This window comes from Chrysochloris asiatica, unplaced genomic scaffold (genome assembly GCF_000296735.1).
Source record: "Chrysochloris asiatica unplaced genomic scaffold, ChrAsi1.0 scaffold00014, whole genome shotgun sequence".
NCBI lineage: Eukaryota > Metazoa > Chordata > Mammalia > Afrosoricida > Chrysochloridae > Chrysochloris > Chrysochloris asiatica.
The window spans coordinates 26,169,643-26,179,945 of record NW_006408532.1 but is presented as its reverse complement, the minus strand read 5'-3'; positions in this window follow the sequence as shown (position 1 = coordinate 26,179,945).

Here is a 10,303-nt window from a genome sequence, read left to right as displayed (position 1 = left end):
CTTCCCTAGGAAACATCCAGGCAAGTGGCCAGGTCCTCTCAATGCAAACCCCCTTCCAAAACTAAGACTCAATGGAAATGCACGCTCTGTTTGGTGACCACACACATCACTGATGGGGGGAAATGGGGTAAAAGAAGCAATGAAGTGGCAAGCTAAGCCCTACAATGTTCAGTGGACTTCTATGGACCCAGTTGGGGACCTGAATGGCAAGCAGTGTGAGGAGACCTGGGAACTCTTGGGCCCAGAGTCAATGGCGTGGCCACGGAGGACTCGAGAGGAGAGTGGAGCTACCGGCTGACGGGAAGAAAGGGCATGTGCACAGGAGCGCCCACATTTGAAGATGATACCCACGTGACCTGGACCAGATGACTGGATGATCGGAGCTCAACCAGGAGAAGAAAGAAGAGGGGAAAAAAAAAAAAAAGAGCGAGATGATACAATCTGATGAAATTAACCTATACCTATGGAGCAGCAACTCAAAAGAAGGAACAAATCCTTACAGCAAGAATCCCACCCCCTCCACACACAGAGTGGACAGAGATGGGCAACTTGGACATTGGATACTCAAATGGGGAGGAGGGGACTACAAAGGCAAGAAGTGACTGGCTTACAAGCTTTCAAGGAGGAACCTAGTGCTAAGGAGCATGAAGGAAGGCAGAATCTCCAGTGGGTACTATTCAATCTCTCTGGGCGGAGAGAATGAAAGGAAATACAGATGGGTAACTCGTGATACTGTATTGAATAATGCTTATCAGGATGGATTATGAGGGTTGGAAATGCAAAGGTAGACATTTTGGAACAAGGAAGGGAGTGATTAATTCTACAGGCTAGGAGCGGAGGTATCTGGAACCATCAACGGAGAAGAGCCGAGAGCAGGACCCTACCCAGAGACACAGAGATGCCTGAGATGGAGACAGAGACGATGGCGTGTAGTAATGAAGTGGCTGGGGACTTTGGCTCCAGAGAGGGAAAGGGACTGTGGGCTGAAAACTAGGGGGTGGGGGGGGAGGAGTGTAAGGGGCGGGCTTCTAGGATATACCCTTTGGCTGCTTGATGATGCATGGAGGGGATTGGAACCATGGCAATGAGATGATATACGATGGAATGAATGTAAAACTAAAGTTCTCTCATGTAAACTACCATATAATTCACAATAAAACATTAAAAGAAAAAAGAAGTTTGTACATTATTTTTGTTTGAAATTTGAATGTCCGGTTACTAATGTGCATATTCTGTGTGGTTATGACATGTTTAATACCAGACAGTCTAACTTCTAATTCTATGTTAGTCATTTTATTTTCTGTAATAACATGACCTCTATAATGGTGAATTATGATATTCAGAAATGTTTTTGAAGACTGCCTTGTTTAAGTAAAAATAATTCTAAAAAGTGAAAATAAAATAAATATTATCTGGAAAAAAAAAGAAGCTTCAACAAACTGTTGTTAAGTGTAGTTGAGTTGGTTCTGATTCATAGTTCCCTGTATAAGGTTTCTGAGGAGTGGCTGGTGGGTTTGAACCACTCATCTTGCAGTTAGCTTATCCTACAGCACCACATATCTCCACGTGGTTAAGATGATTTCCATGGCCCCTCTCCATCTCATAATAAAGAATGGTAAAGATGCAATCTTTTAAAGGCCTACTTTTAAAATAAATGTACTAACCACATCAATGACACCACGTGGCACTTTGCTTCTACATTGCTGTTTCTGCTTATTCATGTTGCACTAAGTGAACTTCACTTATGGTTCCGTCTCTGTGATTTTATCCCTAAATCCTTTTTAAGGTCCAGTCAAAAAAGTTAGACTTACCCAGCTTTTCCAAAGGGTTTGCTTTAAGAAAATCAATTAATCTATGCAAAATATTTTATCTGATATATCAGTTCCTTAATTGAAATAAGGAGCTCTGGTAGCGTAGTGGTTATGAATCAGGCTGCTAACCTCAAGGTCAATAGTTCAAAACTACCAGTGGTTCTGTGGGAGAAAGATGAGGCTTTCTGCTCCCATGAAGATATACAGACTCAGAAACCCTATACAGGGTTGCTATGAGTCGGAACCGATTCCACAGCACACCATCTTAATTGAAATAGAGGCTAAGGAATGCCATACACTGAGATGTGATAGGACCATCATACTGGGCTAAGCTGATGTGGCGCTGTGTGTTAATGCGCTGGACTGCAAAGTCAGTTTGAACCACAAGGTCGGCAGTTCAAGCTCACCAGCTGCTCCTTGGAAACCCTATACAGAGTCACTATGGATCAAAACAGACTCAACAGCACTTAACAACAGCAACAACGATATAGTAAATGTTCCACCTTCATCCTAATACTTATTTCTTCAAATCACCAAAGCTCTGGGCTTCCAAGTAGCTCTTGCTACCACCTAGTTAGTTGCATATGTTAGCCATTTTTACCATAATTGTAAGAATAAGTTGTTTCCCAATGGTTTTTCACTACTAATTACTATTTAGACATTCATTTTACAAATATCTTGATTGTTTACTACATTACATGCTACATACTGTTTTAACCTTGAAGGTTTAGCAAGTAAACCAAGTAAAAGATGAAGCCTGCACTCAGAAAGATAATCTTTAAACCTCAAAAGAAGCTTCAAACTATTTAACACGAAATTCAGTGAATTTTGATAAAGTAAAAAATTGAGTAGATCATAACTTTAAATAGCATGGAAAATCCCTAGGGATCTTTTTTCATCCCTTTTGTTGCTTTATTTTTCATTGTCATGCTAATTGCTTTGTCCTGTTTTCATTAACGCATAATCAAAGCATTATATAAAATTGGGGTAGATTCATCATTAACAGAAGAGAATGTAAATTCATTTTTCAATATTCCTTTTTTTGTCTGATTACTCACATGATTATATCATAATTATTTTTGCTTCATCTTATCAGCACCACCATTTCTTATTAACTCATACTTACATTATTAATATGTACTTTAACTCCATAGTCTATCAGTCAAGGTCCAGTCAAAAATCAAACCACTCTAGTTATTGGTTCAATGAGTATTGGAGGACTTCAAAGGAAAACAGAGACTGATGTAATATATATTAATTTCAGGATGCAGTTTCCATTCCTGAGGCTGTAAGATGGAAGAAAATGAGGTTATTAGAACCTAGAAGTAAGGAACCACAGGGAACCCATGACCCAGGCCTTCAAGGAGATGCCAGAACTAGTTCCTTGGGTACTCAGAGGAATCCTTGAAGTAGGGCTGAAATCCCTGAGAAGGGATCTTCCTGGCTGGTGCTACCATACTTGAGAGAGTGTAATGAAGCTGATTGAGGAGCTTGGAAAGAAGTTAGATTCTGGGGCCAGCTGCTACTAAACCCAGTTGAGGTGAGAATAATATACACATCAGACAAACAGCAAGAATGTTCTTATTCTCTCCTGCCTTTCATTTTTGCATAATTTTGCAGGAAACCACCTTGCAAAGCTGAAATATGGGTTGGAGCCCTGGTAGCATAGTGGTTATGTATTAGACTGCTAACTACAAGGTCAACAGTTCAAATCTACCAGTTACTCGTCAGGAGAAAGATGAGGCATTCTGCTCCCATGAGGATTTACTGTCTCAGAAACCCTATACAGGGTCACTGTGAGTCAAAACTGACTCAACGGCACACCACCACCACGACCACATTCCAGTGTCACAGAGTATAATATGAAGTACAATAGTAGAATAGCCAGTTATATCTTTTCAGAAATAGAATAACTTTAAAACACTTATTCATTTTGTGAGGGTTAATTTATTTGAAACAAGGTAAAGACAATTCATAAAATTGTGTAGCTAGGTTATGTAGAGCACATTATGTCATGATGTGCTGGAAGCTAAAAAAAAAAAAAAACTTTTGTCACTGCAATACACTCCCACCCAATAAACATACATGATGTGTGGCTGACACAGACCAAGACAGAGGGTGCTAACAACAATCTGGTAATGAATACAATGGTATGCTCAATAGCCTCATATGCATTTGGAAGTTTAACAATGAATAACGAAGACCATAGAATGTATGCACTTAAGTTGTGGTATTGAAGAAGAATATCAAAAGCACCATGGACTGCCAGAAAAACAAACAAATCTGTGTTGGAAGAAGTACAACCAGAATGCTCCTCAGAAACCAAGGTGGCCAGACTTTGTCTCTCATAGTTTGGACATACTAGTAGGAGGGTTCAGTTCATGGAAAAGGACATCATGCTTGGTAAAGTGGAGGATCAGCAAGAAAGATGGAGAGCCCCAACAAGATGGATTGGCACAGTGACAGCAGCAATGGGCTCAAGCATAGCAACAACTGTAATATTGGTGAAGGACTGGGCAGTGTTTCATTCTGTTATGCATAAGATTGCTGTGAGTCATAACCTGCTCAACTATATCTAACAACAACAACAATGAATGCAAGTGGAGATTAATGGGTTTTATTTTGAAGATAAATTAAAATTTGATGTTTTCTTATCATACTCACTGGTTGGTTTTATAAAACTCCAAAATGGCTGCCCCTAAATTCGGAGACCATTGATCTAGACCAGGGTTTGGAAAACAATTGTTCAAAGGTCAAATTCTTCCTGTTTTTATAACTAAATAGTGTCTGCTGCTGCTTTCATACTATAATGGCAAAGTTGAGAAGTTGCAAAAAAGCCTAAAATATTCATTTTCTGACGACTGTTCTACACAGCACTGCCCAATAGAACTTTTGGCACTGATGAAACTATCCCATAGCTACACTATCTATTACAGTATGTACTGGCCACATGAGGCTAGTAAAGAGTTCTAATGTTACTAGTGTAACTGAGGTACTGATTACTTTATGTTGTTTCTGCTAGTTGCCATTGAGTCACACCTGATTATTGTATTATTGTTCATTTTAATAATTTTCCAGCCACGTGTAGCTTATAACTACTGTAATTGCACAGGAACAATCAATAGAAACAGGAGCAGTAACTGCTCTGGAGTCATCCACAGTTGATTATTGATGACTCAGGTCCTAGACATAAGCATCTCACAGGAGGATTGTTGGAGTGTGTTGGCATTTCTACATTTTCATGGTGGACATTACTAATGTACATCAAAATCCAGTTCTCTTCTCTATTCCAGCACATGAAGCAATACAATTCTTCATCCTATTGAAGTCAAGTGATCATATGACAGGTCCTAGACAATAAGATGTAGCTTAAAATGATGTGTGTGTGTGTGTGTCCCTTCCAAGTCAAAGCTTTTATATAATAGTGTTCAACTTTCCAAAGAGCCCTGGTAGGATAAGAGTTCAATGCTGGCTTGCTGACCAAAAGGTTGGTGGTTCAAACCTATTGGCTTTTTGTAAAAAGACATTGTGAATTGTTTCTGTATGTAAGACAGCCAAGAAAGTGCTATGGGACTGTTTGTCACATGGGGTCAGTATGATTCGGAATCAACTCAACAGCACTCAACAACAACAAAGCTCGACTCTCCAGTCCATGCCCTGCTAAGGCAAATCTCAATACACTGTGTTGAGAAGCCAGTATCAGAAGATGATGGTAATTTCTCTTCACATGAGCCCTTGACTGACAATTCTGTGAAGGAAAGCCTTCCTTTAGCCCTGACAGAACATACAACGTGACTGATAAGTAAATGTTTTTTGTTTTAAAGAACTGATGTTTGGAGGTTATTTTTTTTTACACCAACATAACTCAGTCTGCCCTGGTACAATCTCCAAATACAGTATTCAAATGACCTCAGAAAATTCTAGCTACCCTTCTTGTCTAAAATATACCAAATGAAGTTAGAGGGAAGTAGTCCCTGGGTAGCACAAATGGTTAAGTGCTTGGTTTATCACTGAAAGGTTGATGGTTTGAATCCACCCAGAGGCATTTTGGAAGAAAACTCTGGAGATCTACTTCTGAAAGATCTCAGTAATTGAAAACCCTGTGGAGCACAGCTCACATTTGAAATACACGGGGTCACCATGAGTCAAAATTAACTCAACTCAAGAGCAACTGACTCTAAAATTAGAGGAATGTGATGCAGCCAGGGAGATGAGACTCTGAGTGAATCCTCTATTAGCTCTGAGTTTCTTTAGAAATAGTGAGGTCCTGGAAATCTGTGCCACGGGGATTTTGGAACAGGCTTGTCATTTGATGTGATGAATTACTTTTTAAAGGTGTATTCTTTCCTTTTAAGGTCCCTGCTTCCTATTGACCTAGAATGTATAAAGAGTACTTGCTTTAGAATCAGGCAAGTCAGATTTGAGTTCTGACTGTCCTTTATTAGCTACATAACTTTCAGTGAATCACTTGTCTTCTGTGAATCTGAATTTCCTCTTATTTTAAACCTGCATGATTATAGCAGCTTGAACTAGCATTATGAGTACTAACAATGGCTTGTGGCAACTGTTGTGTTCCCTCCACCTTGAAAACATTACAATGCTTTCCAAGCCCTGAACCTTTGCCCTGCTTTTCTGTTCACTATAGATTCTCACAGCGTTCCATTCCACCTCTTCTTAAATCTAACACCTTCTGATAGCAACATGTTCTCTTGCTGAATCCATTAACGATGAGGCTTCTTTCTTCTGAACTCTGTTTCTCAAGCTTCGGTAGTTCCTACTCCTCAATCAAAATCCAGTTCAGATGTCACCTACTCAATGAAAACTGCCCCCACAACAAGGCAAAGTATGCCATCTGTGGTCTAGGGTACCTGGTATAGCTTTTATGATGGCGTTTGCCACAGTCACAAGGTTGTTTTCATATATTATTTTTTCTCTTGACAGTGTAAGAATGGCTTTCTCATACTCATAATATGCTTTATACAACCAGTTGCTATCACTGTAAAGGTACAACTTTTATAACAAAAATGGTGGAGTAGTTAATCTCACAGTCCAGAAACAGAGGACCCTAGGACCGTTAAGGGAGAAGAGCATGATCAGAATGTGGGACCCTATCCAGAGAAGCAGTGACACCAGAGATGGAGGCAGAGATGAAGATATGGAGAAAGGGAGCATCTGAGGACTCTAGACTCATAGAAAGACAGGGACTGTGTGCTGGTGGCCAGGAGGCAGGCTTGCAGAATGTGCCCTTTGGTTGTTTAAATGATTATATATTTCTGAATGTTTTTGAGTGTCACACACACACACACAAATTAGCAACAACAAAATACTGTTGAGTAATGATGCACAGATGAGATCGTAATCATTGCAGTGAAATGATAGTGTAAAATCAATGTTCTCCCATGTAAACTATCACTCAATTCACAATAAAAACTAGGGGAAAAAAATACAAAAACCAGTTGCTATCAAGTCAATTCCAACTCATTGATGACCCCACTTATGTCAGAATAGAATTTTACAGAAGGAGATCATCAGGTCTTTCTTCCCAGAACCTCTGGGTACATTTTTGGTTAACAACCAAGCATGCAGGGACTTCAACCTGTTTAATCCTTTGTGGAATTCCTGCTTTATTACAGGTCATCACTAATCTTGGAATGATTATTGATGTTGGTAAGAAGGAAGAAGAAAAGAAAAGAGGGTGAAAAGGAGAAAGGAAAAGGAAGATACAGGTAGCTCTGACCTGAGCTGTGGGATGAGCACTGGACTTCTAACAGCAAGATCAGCAGTTCAAACCCAACAACCACTCCTTAGAAACACTGTACAAGGTTGCTATGTGTTGGAGCAGACTTAGCAGCACTTAATAACAATAACAATATAGTTTCCCTTTCCAAAAAAAACCGTGGCTACTTTGTCAAGGATCAACTTGAAATCTTTCTCTCTGAGTCATACAGAATTTTCAAATGATCATTTGAGTTGACAGAATTTATAAAAGGGAAGAGTATGTTTCTGGTTAATGATGTGGAGGCAGATTCTTCCTTTTAACTCTCACAACTACATTGTCATAATTATTTATATTTCATTAATCAGTTCACTATGGAAGGTAATTGAAGAGTTGAGCAGGAATCTATTTGGTTATCCAAGTTACAAATGCGACGGAAGAAAGGGATCAACAGAGATGGAATTGCTGGAGTCCAGTCCTGGCAGAGAAGGGCTTCCATACAAAGCATGTCATGCCAGCTTTATCACAATTAAGTTTTCTCTTTAAGGGTAAAAATGTTCCCAGTAAGACACTGTAAGAAAGCATTCAAATTTTTAGAAATAGCAAAACCAAACCCTGTGACATGAGGCTTAAAAATGAAAAGGGAATCATATAATTCATATATAAATTCACAATTTACAGGGAACTAGGAGAAGGGTGACACTCAAGGTTGTAACCAGTGAGGTTATCATCCATTTTTGCTTGTTGCTGCCCCAAATATGCTACTGGACCAAGTCTATAGCAGGTCCAAAGGGAAGGTTATTCTCTCCATTAAAAGACATGAGAGCAATGACAAGAAGGAGAAAGAAACTAATATTGACTATGGAACTCAAAGAAAATCAGTGCTTAATTATTTATGACCAAGTTTGAATGGTCCCTCACTGTTTTTAGCTGTCAGGAAGCCATAAGTGAAATCACAGAATTTCTTCCCATCCTCCAGCCAAGGGGATGGTTTCTTTGAAAAAGTGGGCCTTAGAGATGAAGCCCTACAAGTCATAGAGTAAAGGGTTAGTGGGAGAGGAAGTTGAAATGAAAACTATTTCCAAGTGTGCAAAAGAGTCAGAACTATCAAATTGCTCAGGGACAAGAGTAGCCAACAGAAAATTATCTGTCATCCTGAGCAGTCCTTCATGATTTTTCAGGGGCCAGATGTCTCTCAATTTGTAAGACAGTCAGCAATTGTGTGCAGTCAACCACACTGTCTCCATTCAAAATAATGAAAGAGACCAGAGTTCAAGATATAGAGGTCAAGTTGAACTCATGCAATACCTGGGGAAGATTTCAACTTCTTTATTAAGTGAATTGCACAGATTGGGTCTCAGCCTAACCAAGTGACGTCTCCCTAAACTGTCAAAGGTCACCATGTGCTGATGCAGTATTCACAATGAGGTGAAACAGAAGCCAACTCTTTGTGGCCATCCTGCATTACTCTTAGCAACTTAGGAGAGAGATTTCCTGACCCCATTCATCAGTGCCATCTGGATGGATGGTAGAACATAAAAGAACATTGTAGGTTTTCACCTCTGCAAAAGTCAGCTGCTGTCATTTTGGAAAGGCTAAGAAAATTATTCTAGTGGTTCGAAGTGCACGTCTTGTGGCTTCTGCAGTAAGACCTCAGATGCCATCAGGTATGCTAGGGAATCATGCTTGACTTACTCTAATACCCTAAGGACTTTGTCTTAGGAGCACAATTGTTGAATGAAAGTAAAATCAAAAATGAGAAGGGAAAAGAAAAGATTTTTGGTAAGATCAGGGAAAAATTCACAATTGAAAGAAATATATATTAGTGTGTTGCTGTTGTTAGGTACCATCGAGTTCGATACTGACTCAGAGCGACCTTATGCACTATTCATTATTAAATGATTAAATGTAGTTAATTTGATCCTATTATAAACAAGCTAATTTCTCTCAAAAGACATCAAAATATACAGTTGGAATCTGGAAAATTTTTTTAAGTATCTTTCTAAGACTGATCAAAGTCTAGCCTCTCTACTCTGGATTTAAAATTCAGATGATCACACATTCTAGTTTGCCTGGAATAGTTGAGCTCTTGCCTATAGCCCCAACATAATTATTAATGTTGTTAATTGTCATCAAGTTGGTTCCGACCCACAGGGACCCTGTATAGGGTTTCTGAGGAGCAACTGGTGGGTCTGGAACGCATCCTTGTTGTTAGCAGTCCGGTTTTTATCCTACAGTGCCATACAAGGACTCCATATATTCCTGGGTGGTACTAATGCACTCAGTCACTAACTGAAAAGTTGGAGGTACCAGTGCACCTAGATGTGCTTTGGAAGAAAGGTGATATGCTTCTGAAAAAATCAGTCACTGGAAACCCTGCAGGGCACAGTTTTACTCTGGCATTGTTGGGGTTACTATGAGTCATATCGAATTGATGGCAGCCAGTTTGGTTTGCTGTCCAAAGTGACCTGTTTGGACAATTATATGGTCACGCCGCTCACAAAGGGTTTCCACTGAATGCTTAGGCTTTGTTCCTTTTTTGAAGGTAAAGGGAGGTTTCTCTATAAAATGGAGAAAGTCTCAATGTAGTACTTATGTTACACAAAAGCACAAATTAGGTTAGCCCTCACAACTGGACAGCAGAACAATACATCACAGGACTCTGGGATTCAACTAATAAAATCATCTTTGATGCTTTACCCGTGGAATTTCTCCCTCTAGCTGTCTTGGGCCACACGGCATTTTTTAATTTGATGTAATTGATGTGATCTTATAA